At 40.8% G+C, this 20417-nt stretch overlaps 1 protein-coding gene across 5 annotated transcripts in view; it reads right to left on the bottom strand.

The window, feature by feature from the left end:
• Positions 1-20417, bottom strand: part of ANO4 (anoctamin 4) — a 128545-nt gene that overhangs the window by 84386 nt on the left and 23742 nt on the right. The window lies entirely within an intron of this gene.

Genomic DNA, 20417 nt, shown 5'->3' with positions numbered 1-20417 from the left:
TCACAGTGCCAAACCAAACTTTTCAAACTGCACCAATTTTAAATCTGCAATGGTTTTTGGGTTTCTTAAGAGTTCTCTCAAAAGACAGCCCACAAATATAAAGAAAAATAAAGTAAAGGAATGCAGCACAGTATTTCATTACCTGTACCCCCGATAGTTGTGTGGAAGTGAGAATTTCAGCAGCTGCAGATTTTCTAATCCCTTCAGTCAATCTTCACCAGCTGCTGCAGAGATTCCTGCTTCCACAACCTTATTAAAGGCACAGGAGCCCTGTCTTCATTTACAGTACTTAAATTACATAAGGAGTTCAGTCCTCTTATCTTTTGTCACAGGCCCACCCCCCCACCCCCATTTTAGAAGGTACGTAGAGGGATCACAATTTGGCTAAAAACTAAGGAGAGACCTGGAGCTCTACATGTGGAATTTATTAAGGACCCCCTCTTTAATTCAACAACTGCTCCATTGCATCTGTTTCCAGTTCCCCTAACTTGTATGACTGGAGAGAATAATGCATGCATTCATTTTACACCTTGGGCCACAGTACCATGATTTTTAAAGACCATGCTTGAATAAAACTAATACATTGCTGCTCCTTATTCATGTTGCCTGTTGGCGATGCTGTAATTCAAAACCTGGCCTCCTTTAGTGTCAGAGCATGTTAAGTGATGCATAAAAGAGGCAGCACTAGGAGTAGTTGCAGAGATCTTAGCTTTGCTTCCTGTTTATTCTATATTTTACTATTATTTAGCAGTGTTTCTCAAACTTGGGTCCTCAGCTGTTGTTGGACAACAATTCGCATCATCCCTGACCACTGCTCCTGATAACTAGGGATGATGAGAATTGTAGTATAAATGACAGCTGGGGACCCAAGTTTGGAAACACTGATTTAGAGTACAGTATAAAGTGGTTTTGTGAAAGCATATCTTTGTTTTTAAATCCTTTAAAAGTGACTAAAAACCAAAAGAGGAATGTCCAAATATGTTTTCAAATGAAACTATCAATGTAAATAAAACAATGAAACTTAAAGTTTTCAACACTCTGCAGTGTTTCTGGAATATAAAGTATGCAAGCAAACTGGCCCTTTAAATATCTGAAGCTGGCTGAACTAGAGCTGAAAAATTCACGGGCAAATTTCTTAAGCAATTCCCTCCTATTTACAATAATTGCACGCTCACATTTTTGTCCTTCTAATCTGCATTTTTCAACCTTCCTAATTCTTGAATGTGGAACCTGATTGCACAGGAAAGGGCTGTAATAGGGCAGGGTATGCAAGATGTTCCCAGACCACCCATTAAATGGCTTGCCCTAGTTGCCATCTGCATCTATGTGCATGGACTGAGGGGTAAGGGATAAAAGAGGGCTCTGTTGAATCTTATGCAGATCCATTAATGTGCAGACACTGTGCCCTTGTGGGAACAATCCTGCCCACATTTGAATTAGGATATTAATTTCCCCTCTAAAGCTATAGCCTGCTGGAAAAACTTTTTCAAAATTCTGGCAGGTATCCCATCAGAGAGCTCACAGAGCTACAGTTCCCATCACCTACAGTTCTCAGGATTCTTGGAGGGGGGGAGTCATGTGATTTAAATGCACCTTAAATGTTTGGCATGGGTGTGGGGTTGAATATTTTTTAACGTTTCAATTGCCTGTCACCCTCGTCTCTGTCATGTTCTTGTTTTCTTGGGTGTTACAGATATAAAAGCACCAGGATACATGGTTAGAAAGTAAAGATGCTATTTCCCCTGGAAGATACTCAAGTTGTTCTTTCCCCTTTACGTTGACAGTGAAAAATCCATCTTCACTTGGCAGCTAATTTTGATGGAAACAATCCAAAAAAGAAGTGGCAGTGCAGATTAAGAAGTACTTTCTGTAAATCTAGGCAAACATATAACACAAGGTGCTCCTAGACTTCAATTTATGCAATGATCAACAAGTGACTTGCTTGGCACGGGTATTATCTGTCTCTCCCAGAAAATTAATGGGGTAATGTGGAGTTGCTTATTTTAACGGAGTAATAAAAAGCCAAACCAAAAAACTAAAAGTGTTGCATTTCCTATTGAAGCTTTCTCAGCAACTCAAGGAAATGTTCGGAAAAATATGACAAACACAAAACATACTCATGCTATTAGTGTGAACCAGATTAAAAATGGAAGGGTACGAGATACAGGAAGGTGCTTTCACTTACAAAGACATTTTTGATTTTATGACTTCCATTTTTAATTGACCCACCATTTTAATCCTCTGGAAATCAAAGCTGTGGCATTTTACTTTTTTTTTGCCACCCAAAATGCCCCCATTCTAATGCTACATGCCTACAGCAGCTGGGACTACACATAACTAGCCCTAGTTTGATGCCTGCAATGACGTTGCTAATTTGGTCAACTTTTTTTTGTAAACCGCTCAGTTTTATTTACAGTTAAACAGCATACAAGTTTTGTTAAATAAATCATTTGCTCACCAGAAAGCTAGATTTAATGCAGCCCCTGTTCGATGTCAGTGCTATTGTGGGTGTCTGACTGGAAGACATGGCTATCATTGCCAAGTAGCCACAATTACTAAGTTCCACCTCCAGAGGCATAATGCCTCTGAATTCCAGCTTCTGGGAATTGTAGGTGGGCAGAGTGCTGTTTCATTCATGTCTAGCTTGCAGGCTTCCCATAAGCATCTGGTTGGCCACTGTCTAGCGCCCATTAGGATGAATGAGTCCTCATCCAGTTAGGGATGTTCCTATAGAAATGGCTCAGGACCACAATACCTCAAGGACCGCCTCTTCCCATATGAACCAACCCAGACCCTGAGATCATCTTCTGAGGCCTTCTTCGTGTGCCTCCTCCGTGAGAGGTCAGGAGGGTGGCAACACGAGAACGGGTCTTCTCTGCATTGGCTCCCTGTCTGTAGAATGCTCTCCCCAGGGAAGTTCGCCTGGCGCCTTCACTATACACCTTTAGGCACCAGGCAAAAACGTTCCTTTTCAATCAGGCCTTTGCCTGACTTGATCTACATCCAATACCCTTTTTAAAAATGCTGGCTCTTTTTTTGGAGGGGGGTTATTGGGTTGTTGGTTTTGTTTTGATTTTATTTACAGAAAGGTAGCCGTGTTGGTCTGCCATAGTCAAAACAAAAAGTTGCACTGAAGAAGTGTGCATGCACATGAAAGCTCATACCAAGAACTAACTTAGTTGGTCTTTAAGGTGCTACTGGAAGGAAAAAAATTTTTTGTTTTGATTTTATGTATCTGATATTTTATGTGAGCCGCCCTGAGACCTTTGGGTATAGGGCTGAATAGAAATTAATTAATTAAATGAAGTTCCTGGATCAGAGTGCCTGTCATATTAGGCAACACTGCAATTGTAGTCTGGATTTTAATGCCAACCTCTTCATACTGGGTGCGGGGTTTCAGAGTATTATCTGAACATTCAAAGCTTTCAGCTCAGCTAAAAGTTTCATTGTGTGAATTGACAGGGAAGCAATATTTAATTGCAAATCTTTCTGGGCAAAGGTGAGGTGCAGTGTTTGGGGGCTAAGATGCCCCCCCCCCACTTCTGCCTTGTATTTGAGTTTGGGGCCTTGGCCATTTTGTCTCCATTTTAGCCAAACACTCAATTTGCAAAAATGCCAAAGGCATATGGGAAACTGTCAAGCAGAACGTAAGGGTAACAGCAGCCTCTTGCAGCTTGTCTCTAGCATTTGATACTGGAGAGAAAGAAGATGTGCTACATCTGTGCACATGAGTGGACAAACAGAGGAGATAAATATTTTGACTCTTTCTGAAGTTTACTTTACAGATGCATACTGCAGGTGGAAGTTGGATACATGTGGAAATTTGCCCTTTTACATAGCCCAGATGGGGGACTTACCAAAATTGCATAGGGCAGAATGCAAGCGTGCAGGCCCCAAGAAGACTTAGAACAGCCCCAGGACTCCTAAAAGGCCCATATAAGTTTTTCTTCTTCTTCAAATTCTGCTTACCACAGACCACTCTCGGTGCCCAATCGGCCATGACATTTCAATCCCTTCTCTATTCAGTACTCCTGACAGAAACACCGGTTACATAGGTTCCTCTAAATAGAATAAATGTTTTGCCTTGTAAAATGGTTATTTAACAGAATGTCCAAAAATGCATCAGAAGGATGCAATGCAGTAAGTGCTGCCAGGGAAATATTCTGTATCTCTTAATAAGAGAAATATGAGGCTTAAATAACAAAGGCAAGTTGCAATGGATAAGCAGAGAAGCATGAAGGTAATCAGCAGAAAGCTCAACACTAATTCAGGATTTGACCTAAATTTCTCCAGTCACTGTTGGATTGATTCATATACTTCAAGTTAATCTTTTTTTATTAAGCATTTTAAATGCTGTGGCCAGGAGGTTTCTGGGTTTACGTAGTGAGCTTCAAAAATGCATTGGTGTGAAGCCTATGTTGAAAGAAATTGTAGAAGAAGAACAAAAAAGCAATAAGCCTTTGGTGTGCATCTATACTTTTGCATAGTGAATATACTGAACTAACGATTTGCTTGATTTTTTGTTACATTAAAGCAGGCATCCCCAAACTCAGCCCTCTAGCTGTTTTGGGACTACAATTCCCATCATCCATGATCACTGGTCCTGTTAGCTAGGGATGATGGGAGTTGTAGTCCCCAAACATCTGGAGGGCCAAGTTTGGGGGTGCCTGCATTAAATGGAGGTTCATACTTGAGGCGTGGTGTTCAACCTTACTGGTAACAGTTACAAGTCAAGCCCAGGATAATCTCACTTTAGTGTAAACCCAGGGTGTAGTATGTATAATACGGTGCTTGGTATGTTGCATATGTATAAAACAAAAAAACCATACAACCAAATTCAGAACTGCGGAAAGCTAGATATTGGGTTCGTTTCAGAACACTGGTCCACCCAGCCCAGTACTGAGACAGAGTCGCTTCCAAACTCTGCTAGCTGAGATCCTTTAGCAGGAGATGCTAGAGATTGAATATAGGGCCTTCAATAAAGCACACAGCCTATAACTGTGTGATGGCTCCTCCCTATATATGACATCTTCACTTCTGAATTAGACAAGATGTGTTTTTTGGTGATGATAATCAAGCCAAGAGCACACAACTCCTGCACCTATTCAGTGTAGCACCAAATTGCTAATAAATCAGGCTTTCTTTTGCAGATGTTCTTATGGAAGTAGAATGACTATTTGTAGCCATTTGATGTGGCTGTCCAGTATTTATTAAAGAAGAAAGTGTTCATCCAAGCAGTTGTACATTTAAGTAAATAATCAAGTAAGTTGGAGCATTCTGGGGATGCCTGAAAGTGATAATAAAACAGCTCTTTGCTCAAATAAAACCAGAAGCTTGGAGCTGTTGCTGAAGTCAGTGATATTTTTTCAACTTTTCAAAACATAAAGCACCAACCTTAATTCTTAAGATGGCAAACTGCTGATTAAGAACTTGGACCATTGCTAGGGTTTCCAGCAGCTGCCAGGAATTTAATCTTCTCAATCTATAGCTTGAAATACCAGAACAGTATCTAAACTATGACAGCACAAACGAAAAGAGCTTCAAAAATGATTTCACACAAAGAGTTATGGCCAGCTTGGTTCTTTGATCAGGATAACATAACCAGCAGTGGAAATATTAGGACAATAAATGCAGAATAAGTTATTAGTGTACATTGGCAAGCAATTTACAGTCTAAGATGCGAAACTGGAAGGATTTTTAAAAGAGATGTTGCATCATTTAATTCACAGATATAACACACTGAAACATCTGCAAAAGTTTTACCATTGTGTGTGTGTGTGTGTGTGTACATACATACATACATACATATATATATACACATATACTGTACATTATAATAAATCCAAACAAGGCCTATACTATCTCTTTTATGTGTCATTATTGATAACCAAATCAACCCTCCCAAGCCTTCCCCACCAAGTGGTCCATTGCATTACCTTCCATTCATTTTTCCACTATGTTTTTTTATCTAGCTACAGCTGAACCAGCCAGGAAAAGGGCTCCTAAGGGACACATGGAGAGCTTGGATCATGAGAGCCTTAAAGGAGCGATGAGAGCAATCACAGAAAACCAGGAAAGCAAAATGCAATAGTAGCTCCCTACTCAGCATCTCTGCCTGACTGCAGTTCAGATCTCCTTCTTGCAATGCCAAGCTGTATGCGTTCTTGTATGTAAAAATCTGCACTGCTTAACAGATGGTTGGCAGACAGACTTGAGCGTATGGCTCACCAGCTGGAGAGAGATGGGATGCCCACTATCACACCCTACCAGCTGAGTTGGGTTGTAAAGACCAGCAACAATGCCCATTTGGTTGTGCACATGTGGTAAAGTGTGTAGGTGGATTTTCCCCATGCAAGTGCCCTTTAATGTATCTATGACTGTATATAAAAGAGCATTTTTGCTGGAAGGGAGTGCATGAGATAAATATACTAAATACTATAGATCGCAGAGATTCCTGCACTCTACAGATTTTAGGTTTACAATGACAGAAGCAATCTTTATGTGCTGCATTATAGCACACCCAGGCTCAGCTGCAGTACAGTGTGCACTCACTTTTCAGTGCATTTGCACACTGAAGCAAAAGCTAGGCCCCCCCTGCCTTGCTAAACATAATGGAGTTAAATTATCTTAAAGTGCAACCATATCCTATAAGGCAGGTATCTTCAACCTTTTCAAACCCAGAATCTACTTTGAACCCAAATATACATTTGGGGACCCATTTCTTAATCTTTACCATATGTTACTTTCACCATATATTTATTTTACCATATGGTTGCAGTGTTCCTGTTGCAACCCACCTTGAAGGCCAGTGTTATAGGGGGCATAAGCTTGCACTCCCCAAAGAGCATTGATATGTCAACTTTTCTTGTCTCCTCCATAACATGCAGTAACCTTGCCATAATATTGCACATTTCCATACCCCAGATAACGCACAACATCTTGATGTGATGACAAAGGTGTTAGTACACAATACAGTGGAACCTTGGTTTTTGAACGTAATCCGTTCCGGAAGACCGTCCAACTTCCGAAATATTTGAAAACTGAAAACTGAAAGCAGAAGCCTCAATACAATAGAGAAACTCAAAATGGAAGCCACATGGCATGTACAGCTTAAAATTGTTCGAAAACCAAAGCCGTTACAGTGCTACCTTCAAGTAACATAATTTTGACTTTGTACTTCCAGGTTTGGCCACTCGCACATGTGCAGAAGCATGCTGCACGCTTCACGCATGCACAGAAGTGCTCTATCGCGCCACACACATGCACAGAAGCGGCACCACCGGATACGGACTTTCTGGGGTAAGTACGGACCCCCAGGATGAATTAAGTTTGTATCTGGAGGGTCCACTGTACTTCCGGGTTTTCAGCATTCGAAAGCCGAAACGTTTAACTTCTGAGATGCTCAAAAACCGAGGTTCTACTGCATATGTCAGAAGCTGCTAGGGCTAAAATGGGGAAGCTCTGGCTCTTTGCAAAGCTGCCTCATGTGGTGATCATCACGGCTATTGGCTAGTTCTTCTAGAATCTAGGCAGCAGAGAGCTCCCAGGTACTGGAATCACTCTGCCCAGGGAAGTTCCTCTTTCTCTGCAGTCATTGTGAAACGGGGAAGCAGACAACATGAGGATGGTGGTTTCACCTAAAGCTCCCCATAATCCTAACTGTATACACCTATGCAAGTCTACTTGGAAATAATACTCACAGAATTCAGTGGGTCTTACTCCTGGTTAGGCACTTAATGGTGTAGCTTAATATTATTGGGTGATGCTTATGGTCCAAGCCAGTCAAAGTAGGTACTTAAATCTTTGCACAGCCAGCGACAAATACCTAAGTGGCAAAATACTGGTGAAGATCCTCAAATAATGCTTCACATTACACTGTACAGTACACTGAAGGCTATCCAATTAGATTTATAACATCACAAAGCAATGTCCTAGTAAAAATGTACAGAATTTCAGCTTGTTCAAGTATCCTCCAAAGTAAACAGATTTTGGCACAAGTCTAGTCAATTAAGTAAAAGAACACGGACTCCGAAGAAATCAGAAAGGCATGCAAAAACAAAAGCTGCCTGCAGAATTGTTGTCCTGCAACGGGCAATGGAACAATACCAGAGTCCTTAGGCTTCAGTCCTAAAACTTACTCAGGAGTCAATGTTATTGATTTCAATAACATTTGCACATTGAAGCTTCCATATAAAGCTTCCAAATATTGATTTCAATTAGACAAAATTTAAGACAAAATTATCCCTAAGAAAACTTTGGTCTAATAATGCTATACAGTGGGTGTGTACAAGCAGCTAGATTCTGTGACCAATGCTGTAATCCCAAGTAAGGATACCTGGGCGTTAGACCCACTGAATAAAAGTGGGGCACCGATGAAGATTTTTATAGGTGCTGGGTTAGAAACCCCCTGCCTTAATAGACCAGCCTCCATTTACCAGTACTTAAACTGGAGAGTAGGAGAACTGAAGAGTGGAAACAGTGCAACAAACTAAAATACTAGAATACAAAAATGGCAATTCATTATTTATAGTCACATTTCAAAGATATTTCACTGAACTCAATGGGCCTTATATCTCAGGAAACATGTACTGAGTAGGTCTTTTTCACATGCACATTTTTTTAGACTATTAATTGCAGTTCCTCATTTAAAGAAAAGTACACACATCTATTAGGATTGTGCTTCTTCCAGAGAAGACATTTCCCCAATATTTACACCTTAATAGGTGCAACTGACAAACAACAGCTTTGTGAACCCTGGAAACTAAGTTAAAGTCTGTCAAAATACTTACCAGTTTATAAATCTTAAAAACATTGTTTTGTTCTTCTAGCTTGTCTTAAAGATACTGATATCAAATTAAGCTAATAGATCCTACACCCAGAGCCTATATATTCTTTCTAATACTTCAGTTTCAGGAAATATATATATATATATCTGTATTTTGTGAAAAGAGGTGAATGCATAAAAAGATGTAAGAAGTCAATCACCATTTTAATACTTCACCTGCAGTGCCGAAAGCCCTACAGCTGGCCTTGTGGGCTGGTTTTCAAATGTGCATTGATGTGTCAGTGAATAAGGTGCTGCTGATGCAGAGCACATGGTCAATTTAGTGGACTGCAGGGAATTACCAATAAACCTGCTGATCTGTAGAAATGACCTTCACTCTTCTAAGCCTGAGCACAGTTATCTTTCAAGAGCCATTGGTGATGAAGAGGTAACATCCCATCTTAAACTGAAAAGGACTGCACTTTGGAAAGTTTGCTCTCACCCAACCTGCCTCAGGCAGTTTGTTCGCATAAGGAAATTTAAATGCAGACAGCTGAGCATGTAGATAGATTATTAAATAGCACCAATGAAATTCACAAATAACAGGCAGTGAAAGCACATGCATTTTCTGCCAGCAGTAGTTATTGCAAGGCAGGCACCCTTATCTTGACATTCTTATTCTGTTTGTCATTAACAATGAGACTTGCTTCAAGTTGATGTTCTGATTTTACTGCTAGCACATGCTCAGAATGTTCAGAATCTGATAACTTTTACCGAGATTCAAGAACACTTGCACATTCATGTGATATGTAAGAAGGGCTGCACTGTCTGGACACACCACCAACACCTATGAGCTGGTTGCCTATAAAGGCGCATTTTCATGTATTCAGCAGGATGCACAGCCAAAGGGACACAGATCAATGTCAGGGGAGTTATGAGATGTTGCAGCCCTGCTCCCTCCTCATACCTTCCATGAATGCATGAGCACTTTAGACTCAATGCTAGGGGTGGGGTGGCTCTCCAGTCTAAATTCCCAAGCTACCACTTTCCAGCACTAGGTTCCACAGGAAGACAAGTGGCTGTGGGGAGCGGAGGATGTGCACCGCTGAGCAGCCACCATCTCTATGTTGACAGACACCTGCTGGGACAAGTTAGCTGCTTACACATGAGCTGCTGATAGCTCCTCCTTCTCTCACACATTCCAGAAGACCATTAAAAAAAAAAAATAGGTGTCATGGTGCACAATAGAGAAGAGCTCTGCACAGTTGCTTAGGCAACATGCTGCTGCCTGCCTGCCCCCATGCTGCAATTCCCTAGTGGCATTGCAAAAACTCACATGCACTGAAACATTATGTGCCAAATTAGAGTCTTTAAAAAAAGCTATGTGGTTTTTTCAACCTCTCTCAGAGGAAGCTCATAATTAGTGGCCCAGATATGATTTGAGTAGAGGAGGATTCACACACAATAGAACACAGTGCTTCCACCCATAATCTCAAAATGATAGCCAATGCTCTTTCTAAAGCTCTATAATAATAGTATTTGTCTCCAAAGCTCTCCCATATCCTCACATGAGACTTTCTCAATATATCCTCAAAAGGAATATTAACATCATTTTACCAGTTTCTAGACAAGGTTTTGCTGTGTCCCTAGGCTTCAGTAGCAGCTTGGTTCCTGACCCAGAAAAATAAATTTACATGAAAGGAAATAGATGATAGTTCCATCTGAACAGGAGCACTCTATGGATCTTATTGTAGAAGAAGATCTACTACTGAGACAAGCCTACGAACTTCTTAATATGTGCTACCTGAGAACTTCAAGTCATCCAGAAAACACAGACATTAATTGTCCAAGGCTCTATTGCTCTCCCATGAATCTTTGCCTAAGTTTTCCACGGACATACCACAAGAAACTCAAGAGCACCCCGGGAGCGAATGGTCTGGACCAAAGTGTATTCCCTTTAAGCCCTTGTTTGTGTTCCGCTGATAGATGGAAAGAGGGAATCATTGTCACCAAGATACAAAGATTCTGTTGAATTCTGGTAACTGTCTGGGAGAAGCTGTACATGGCCTCACAGAGGGGTAAGGAACCCTCAGGCCCAAATGCAGTCCTCCAAATGTCTCTATAGAGCGCCTGGACTAAAATTGTCTATCAAAAACTTCACTCTTGTGATTTATCACCACACCAGCTACTCACTTTGGGTTTTAGTAAAGCAAACAGTCTAATTTGTCAGCGCCTAAATGATATCAAGCGTCAGAACAACTTGGCCACAATAAGGAAATTTTGCCCATGGTATGACTATTTTTCACCTTCCCATTTCGACTCTCTGGCACCCTATCTGCATAACATAACCTAGCAATTCTAAAATATAGACACGCTTTTACTCTCAAAAGATTGAATGTATTGCCCTCAGCTGTACTTGGGGAACAATTCCAACAGATTCCACACGAAAAATGCATATGTCCCTGTGGAGATGGCAGTACCGAATCAGTGGCACATGCCCTTCTGGCTCGCACTCTTTATAAAAACTTGAGTAATGAGATTATCACCCTTCTTTTATTGTCCATTCCGCCCAACCACTGCCACAGTGTCCTTTCTCTTGGCAGATCAAGATGAGCAGGTGACAGAAAAGGTTGCAAGGTTTTTAGCTGGGGCAATCAGATTAAGATCCACTATTTGACTATTGATTCAAAACCCTAAAATGTATTTTATATAATTGACATTTTATTTCTATTCTTTGTATATTGTATTGTTGTTTTATTGCTATGGCCGATGGCTGACGCAAATAAAGATTCATTCATCAAGGTTATAGGCCTTCGTTCCGGGAAGAGATGAAAATGAGCAGCTTTGTCATTTTACTATTAAATGAACAAAGAAAATGTACAAGACTCTGTTGGGAGTGGAGGCATTGGCTCCAGCACAGCAGAATGAGAGAGTAAAGCTAATCAAAGCACACTGTGACAGCCTTGACCCAGACAACAGTATTTCTGGGGATACGTCAATTCCTTTGGCAGAGGCAGAGACATGACACTGGGATGCCTAATAGCAGTCTTTGTGCTGGTTCCCAACATTTGGCAAGATGTCTATGCATTTGTCAATACCTGTATGATTCAGGTGCTGCCATGTTACCACCAACGCTTAGAAAGTGATACAGAAAAAAATCCAGCATGAGAGCATTTGTACACAACTGGATTCTCATAGTCAGCCCATACAGACTCATATCTGGCATACAAACAGGTCTAAAATTAGCTCAGGGCTTGACAACCTGATAATATGGGCTAGCTAATTAGGGATTCCTCGTGAATCACTGCAGGATGGAACAGAGACAGATGACACACCATTAGGTCCTCCAGAAAGGTTGCATGCAACTTGGACAAGTTACTGGTGTGAGAATGTGGCCTCTGTTATGCTCCTTTCCATTCCCCTTAGCTTTCTCCTCTCAAACCCTGGCAGAAGCACTAATATTTTGCGTCAGCACCGGGAGTGGGAATCCCAATCTGCTCAGTGCTTACACGCAACAGCGGCATAGATTGAGAATGCTCCCTTCCTGATGATCAGGCTTGGAGAGATGGATTCTAATGCATTTTGCAGGTACTATACCCATATTAAAATACTATAGCAGAAAATAAAGGATTATGGTCACCATTCAAACATACTTCTAAAAGAAGGTCAGAGGTATGTGCCTGGATTGTTGCCCTGACTCCTTCCCATTTTCTTTTAAATAGGTTTTTAAAATATATTATTTAAAATAGCTTCAGGCTGCATTTTTGAAAAAATGCCCACTGAAAGCAGCTTACACTTAAAACAAAAGATAAAAAGAGTATACCGTTTAAAACTCTTATTCTTAAAGAAAAAACCATTTCAAGTTAGCAGCACTTGACTTAATTTCTTTCTTGCTTTCAGTACCAGAGGTAAGATAAATGAGTCAGATCAGCACCAAGCTAATGAAATAATGATAACCTCTGTTCAGGCGTTACACTTTAGTTGATTTCCTGGCACAATGTGGTTCTAGTGCAATCCTAATGAAACCCACTTAGGTGATTTTTAGACCCTGGACTTAATAGTCTTACATGTGTGTGAGAGCAAGAAACCCCCTCTGTCATTCAGCCCTTCGATTAACAGAAAAAAACTTATTCTAAACACTTTCATCTCAGTTGTCAGCACATATTCTGCAAAAACATAAAATTATTGAGACTAGAATTAACGCTGGACAATTGTAGATAGATAGATGATAGATAGATAGATAGATAGATAGATGTACACATAGACACACACCTATACTTACTGATACTGAATTTTGATAATGTGACAATATTCCTATTAGCTAACAGCCTTTTTACTAAAGGTTTTCTCAGTCTACAATACAGTACAGAATCTAACCACTTATGCTTTGTTTAATGATAATGACATTAGGATTTCAATTTGTTGTATATTTATATAACAAACTGAAATCCTAATGTTGTTGCAGTTGAATGAAATACCATTATGGTGAAATGCAGCAGTGGTTTATCTTGGAAAGAAAGAAGACAATACATCAATGTCATGTGTCTGTTCCAAAAGGAAACCGCAGCAAAATTATTATTGAATCCGGTGTCATAGGAGTGCCAGTCCTGAAGATAATACTCCATAAGCACTGATGTCCCACAAGCTTGCTGCTTCAGCCTTAAAACATTTCCCATGCAATCCTATGCATGTTTACTTTGAAAGAAGTCCTACTGAGCTGAAGGGCTTTTCCCCCCACTGAAAGCACACAAGCAAAAATACATGAAAATATATAGTCCATTCCACGTAATCTTCTGTTCTCACTTGATATTATTGATTTTTTATAATCCATCTTTCCAATGTGCTCAAAGTGTCTTGTTCATAAAACAAAAAACAAAAAAACATTAAGATGTTGATAAATCAAATGATAAACTTAACATACTCCTCTTTTTAATAGTATTTTATTAAAAAAATACTGAGTGGACTGCCATAAGAAATGGCAAGAGGTGTGGTCACATTACTTGCAAGATATACAGAAACATAAATTTATGGCTGAAACGACCAGTGGCACAAGGAATACCAGGAATAAAAGGCTCTATATTACGTCAAGAAAAAAATTCAACCAGTTTGGTGTCACTTATCCCAAATTTCTTGAGAGATGTGGAAGAGACAAATATAAATTTTCTCCCTTTTTTATGTGTTCAATAAAATCCCACCAAACTGAGACAACCTACTCAGAAGCATGCCTACTCAGAAGAAAGCCTCCTTAAGTAAAGATACAAAGCCAGGCAGCAAACAAGGTCTAAAGCAGAACAAAATAGAATTGCATCCTTACTTTTCCTCTTAGTGGCTGACATAATGCTCCTTTCCTGTTGACATCCATCATCTCAGACCTGCACACAAAGCCATTTCTACTCTTGGTGTGAGGAGAAGAGTATCAAAGGAGCAGCAAGGATGAGAGAGTAGAAAGGAGACAGTCTAGGTGTGCCTGTCCTTTTTCTCTCCCTTTCCCTCCAAGTAAGTGTGCACAGAATTGCAGCTTTATATTATGGAAACGATGGGAAAGCTGTGGTTCTCCAGATATTGCTGGACTCTGACTTCCAGAGGCCCCAGCAAGTGCAGCCAGTGGTCAAGGAGCCACGTGTTCCCCATTCCCTTCCCAATAGAGCACCCTTTCAATTATCTGTTCAGCACTGAATAATGCAAGGCAACCATAATGATGGATGGGCAACTTCTCCCTGATGAAGACCATATTCTGGCATTGTGCTGTACTGCTGGGGGAGGCAGCAATGTCAGCTTGCACTTTTACTGTAACTTCATATGCTTTGAGCAGCGAGCTCTTCCTGACAGATAAGGCCACTTGCCAAAAGGAAGAAGGAAGGGCAAGATCACCTTGGCCAGGTCAGTGACCAAGGCTGCAATCGTGATGCCAACTATCACATGTAAATTATCCTCAAAAGAAACAAGGCAACTCTCGACTCTCCTGACATATTTGGAGGGGTGTGATGGTCCTGATGCAACTGCAAAAGCCATCCACTATGTCTCATTTATTTGAAAAGTATAAAGGTAAAGAGAAAAGGGACCCCTGACATTAGGTGCAGTCGTGGCCGACTCTGGGGTTGCGGCGCTCATCTCGCTTTATTGGCCGAGGGACCCGGCGTACAGCTTCCGGGTCATGTGGCCAGCATCACTAAGCCGCTTCTGGCGAACCAGAGCAGCGCATGGAAACGCGGTTTACCTTCCCGCTGGAGCGGTACCTATTTATCTACTTGCACTTTGACGTGCTTTCGAACTGCTAGGTTGGCAGGAGCAGGGACCAAGCAACGGGAGCTCAACCTGTCGCGGGGATTCGAACTGCCGACCTTCTGATCAGCAAGTCCTAGGCTCTGTGGTTTAACCCACAATGCCATATGAGATCAGAAATTGCCACCAAATATCCTGCCTTAGGACAGAATGTGAGTGGTGGCCTCGGATTCAGCCCAATCAAATCAACTTCCAGTTCTCCATGTTTCAGAGGACACTGACAAGAGGGATGGCAATGTATTTTCTGAAACTCTCAAGTTTCTCAATAAGAAGCAAATGATGTTCAGTACCAAAGCTCTGATACCCTGAAGTGTATCCTCATTTTCAGAATGGTTAACTAATCACTTTTGAAACTAAGGCTGCAATCCTAAAATGAAACCCACTTTGAGTAAATACCATTAAATTGATTGGGTTTACTTCTAAGTAAACATAGCTGCAAAACTGACAGATACTCATTCTGCTAGGTACTTTTATTTACATACATGTACAATATTTAGCCAGTTAATGTTCCTAAGCAGATCTCCGAGTAATTTGCAGATGTGTAGATACTAATAATAAGCCACGGTAAGTTTTGAAATGCTCAATGTTCTGACCCAAAATGTGTTTTTCCACTGAATTAGATGATTCAATGCAATTCTTCTACTTTGACAAACAGAGATATTATCTGAGATGGAGTTAGTAGTGCATGATATCAGTTTGAAAATATGGCCTTTAATACAGACATTTAATTTGTTTTGTGGAAATAAAGGCAAAGAAAAGTTCCTTTTCTGATTGTCAACAAAGTGTAAACTTTAAAATTAACTCCTGACATTTCCACATGAGCCATTGCACCAAATGTCATTACCAGCAAATGCCACAAGTACTGTGCCAGGACAAGAGTGAGCAATCTGCTGCCCTTGGTTGAATGGCCAGATGCAAGGCAGGACAGGACTTCTGTACCTTTAATAGTTGAGCAGGTGCCACACACAGGCTACACTCACTGAAGTTTCAACTGCCACGCAACTATTAAAGGTTCAGGATCGCTGTCTCTTTTTGCATCTGGTTACCCAAGTCCCGGTCTAACTTCAGGAACCCTTTACAAGCGATCAGGTCACACCTCTGGCAAGAGCAAGCTGTCCCTCCCCAGAGAGAAGGGATTGTCAGAAATGGAGAAAAGCATAATAGTATCCATTGTTTCTACCCCCCCCCCAAAAAAAATATGGAATTTTATTGCAATGGGATGTAAAAGAGGTAATGATCCAATGGGCTACGGATATCGGTAAACCGATTCGATTATCATCGTGGGGGAAATTATGGATGGAGAGTTGGAGATTTGCGGCTTGCGAGGCGATAAAGGAAAATGGGATAAAGATGTTTAACAGATGGTATTTAACACAAAATTGAACACAATGGCAGATGGTATTTAAGGAAAACATTCAAAATGTATAAAACAAAATCAAAAATGGGTCAGAGGGGAAACCAAGTAGAGGGGGCACTCTTACAGGGCATTTGGGCACCAAAGAAGGTTTCCTTTTGGGGATAATAAAATCCTTTCTTTACAGAAAGATTCAGCCTTGCTGGCATCCTCTCAATGTGGACAAGCAGAGGAAGGTTTCCTTTTTGGAATAATAAAATACCTTTTTTTACAGAAAGGTGATTGTTTTACATGAGATTATAATCTTGAGCTGACCAAGGGTGTATTCACATTACGCCTTAGAGTGCAGGAAAGTTGTTTTCCCTCCCTGCTATGCAATGCATTTCACAGCTATTTTCTCCCTGGCTGATCATATCAACTCGGGTGGAATCTAGGTGGAATCTACACACATGTTAAAAACATTATGAAAATGTTGTGTTGGGTTTTTTAAAATCGTTTTGAAAAATGCATTGAATTTGCTATAGCTCACAGTTGTCATCTAGTGTGTCAATTGTATATTGCACTTTACGACACACTTAAAACATTTTATTTGCTGCTGTATAGCTGAGTCCGCAGCTGCTTCTTTTTGTTTATACACCAGGTGGGGATGTCTTTACCCAGTACAACAAATTAGGAATAGCTTAAAGACCTCAATAGGTTTGAAGCTGGTTTGAGAAACAATGCATCAAACTGTAGTGTCTTAAACAAATTACTGGGTACTACATATGCATCTTAAATAATGTTCTGTGAATAAGGATTAAAAACTCAGCACTGAGTGCACAAACACATTAAATGGGAACGTAAACGCAGTCAAGGTCTGAGATCCTGAACTCTGTTTATCTTTGGTGCCATCTCTATCCAAAAGACAGCTTAGTTTGGAAAAGCATCCAGAATGCTGTCATGTTTAAAGGACAAAAATGATTGTGTATGAAAGGTGATTTCCCTGCTTGGAATGATCCAAAAGAGGGTCATGTCCTCTGGGAATTGCAAGTAAGCAAGTTCTAGATAATCAGCCAGCCAACTTCTCCAAAGCCAGCTTACTCAGTTGATTTTATTTTGTAAATTTTGGGCTTGGTTAATAGAATACATTTCAATGGGTGAAGAAGCAATGCTACCAGATGAAACAATTAATTAATTAGGGTGGTGATAAAGTAGACGGGGCGGGGGGAAGCATAATATAAAAGAGGAAAGATGGTTTAAAATTACTAGGAAAATATAGTTGGAGGAATTGTTATATTCCTATTTCACCCATGTGTACATTTTTAAAAAGAAAACTAAAACTATGAACCCCTCATGTTGCTGTTAAGGCATTAATAATTTCAAGATGGAACTTGTGAGTATCTGATCTTAGGTAATAGTTTTAGGCACTTTGGGACCAGCACTAGTACAAAGGAACAACCAATATCACTGAGAAGACTTTGGCTGTGTAATGCTCCTGTTTATTCTGCAATATGTTCCCATCACTGGTTTAAAAATTTAGAAATGTCATAGGAAGACACCCACCCACCCTTCACACCCAGAGGTGCAAACAGACAGCACACAACTTGGAAACACATCAAACCACAAATGTGATTTGAAAAACAACAGGGTGTGTGTGCAACTTTGCTGGGTTTTAACCATTTATGTGTACACAGCCTTTGAGTCAATCCTAACTCTAGTTCTGATGAAGCCTTTCCCTGCTAGGGGTGTATTTGATAGATGTAGAACAGGGTAGGAAAGAATGTGAAGCAGAGGGGGTAGCCTGCTGTGCTCGCAACTGATTCAGAGGAGTTTTTTACAAATGGTTTTGGGATTCTTGATGCGAGGTGGAAAAAGAGATTAATGTCTCTGCCACTGGCAAACAAACCAGGCCACTATCTGTCTTTGCACTGCAGCAACGTTAAAGCAAGTCCTTTGGAATAGGCCCCTGGCCACAGATGCAAAAAGTTAAGAAGAGCCAAATTTAATTCTGCCTCTTTGTTCCATTAGTAAATGTACTGAGCCAAGTAAGAATACTGTAAATATCTGCCTTCGCAAGGACTCAGTTGTTGTGTGAAGACCATATTCCTGGCAAAACTTTCTGAGAATGTGAAAATGCAAAAATGAAGCTGCACTGTCAGCACAAAATGGTCCATTTGTTTTAGATATTCATCAAATGAGGGTGAAGGAGGAGAGCAAAAAATATGGTTTGAAGCTCAACATAAAAAAAAAACGAAGATCATGGCCACTGGTCCCATCACCTCCTGGCAAATAGAAGGGGGGGGGGAAATGGAGGCAGTGAGAGATTTTACTTTCTTGGGCTCCATGATCACTGCAGATGGTGACAGCAGCCATGAAATGAAAAGACGCCTGCTTCTTGGGAGAAAAGCAATGACAAACCTAGACAGCATCTTAAAAAGTAGAGACATCACCTTGCCGACAAAGATTCGCATAGTAAAAGCCATGGTTTTCCCAGTAGTGATGTATGGAAGTGAGAGCTGGACCATAAAGAAGGCTGATCGCCAAAGAATTGATGCTTTTGAATTATGGTGTTGGAGGAGACTCTTGAGAGTCCCATGGACTGCAAGAAGATCAAGCCTCTCCATTCTTAAGGAAATCATCCCTGAGTGCTCACTGGAAGGACAGATCCTGAAGCTGAGGCTCCAATACTTTGGCTACCTCATGAGAAGAGAAGACTCCCTGGAAAAGACCCTGATGTTGGGAAAGATGGAGGGCACAAGGAAAAGGGGACGACAGAGGACGAGATGGTTGGACAGTGTTCTCGAAGCTACCAGCATGAGTTTGACCAAACTGCGGGAGGCAGTGGAAGACAGGAGTGCCTGGCGTGCTCTGGTCCATGGGGTCACGAAGAGTCGGACACGACTAAACAACTAAATAACAACAACAACAATTCATCAAATAACTATGGCTGACTTCTGTGATGTCAGAAGTCTTATGGGAGTCAAAGGAGCTGACGATTAGAGAGCTGGGTGGGAAAGGCCAAAGGGTGTGCGAAATCCTGCATTTCCTGGGTATAGAGACAAAGGGGGAGGGCAAGTGACCATTGCTGGAGAAGGCAAAGGACTCAGGGTAGCAGCTGACAAAAAGAGGGAAACTGGGGGCGGATGCAATGCATACATGGAAACTGGTAATGAAGTATAGACTGGGGCAGCCACCAGTCCCAGTGAGAATGAGTGTATTTGTTGTATGTCCCTCAAGGTGCACAGGTAAACAGAAAACCCCAATAAACTGGTAAGTGATCAAGAATTGCAGTCTACAATTATCCCCCATTCTTTGCCTGATGACACACAAGTGTGATGACAAGCCAAGTGACATTTAATAGGCCTGATCAGAGCTGGCCCTCATACATAACAGAGATTAAAGGTGTGAGATAGAAGACTAGACACATCACAAAACTGAGTCACAGCTGTTAAACAGTCAGAGTATTCTGTTGGGAACCAGTCAGAGTATCCTGCTGGGAACCTAAAAATCTTATGTTCGCCCCCTATTACAGAACTTATTACAGAAACATTTTTTGAGTACGTTTGGTACAGCCGAATCATGGAATCATGGAATACATGGAATACATGGAATGCAAGTCAGTTCATAGGCATCATTTTAAGGGTACATCTATATAATTCCTACCTAGGCAACAGTTTGTGCTCACATCACTTTAAATCCCCCTATCTGATGAGAATAAAAATGTGCAATTAAGTTGTCTGTATTTGTCTGTATTGGTTTTATTCTTGAAGATGGAACATTTGTAATATATTTATTGCACTAATATCTCATCTTTTTCTCCAAGGAGCTCAAGATGAAGTACATGGTCTCCCCCCCCCCCCAATTTAATCTCTATAACAACCTTGTGAAGTAGGTAGGCTGAGAGGAAGTACTTGCCCTGTAAGGTTCATGGTTGAGTGGAGATTTGAATCCTAGTCTTCCAGGTCCTAGTCCAACACTCTAACCACAACACCACACACTTAGAAATCCTGTGCATGTCTACTCAGAAGCAAAGCCCAC

This window comes from Podarcis raffonei, chromosome 10, assembly GCF_027172205.1.
Source record: "Podarcis raffonei isolate rPodRaf1 chromosome 10, rPodRaf1.pri, whole genome shotgun sequence".
Lineage (NCBI taxonomy): Eukaryota > Metazoa > Chordata > Lepidosauria > Squamata > Lacertidae > Podarcis > Podarcis raffonei.
The sequence above is the reverse complement of the archived record's forward strand: the minus strand, read 5'-3'. Positions and strand labels throughout refer to the sequence as shown.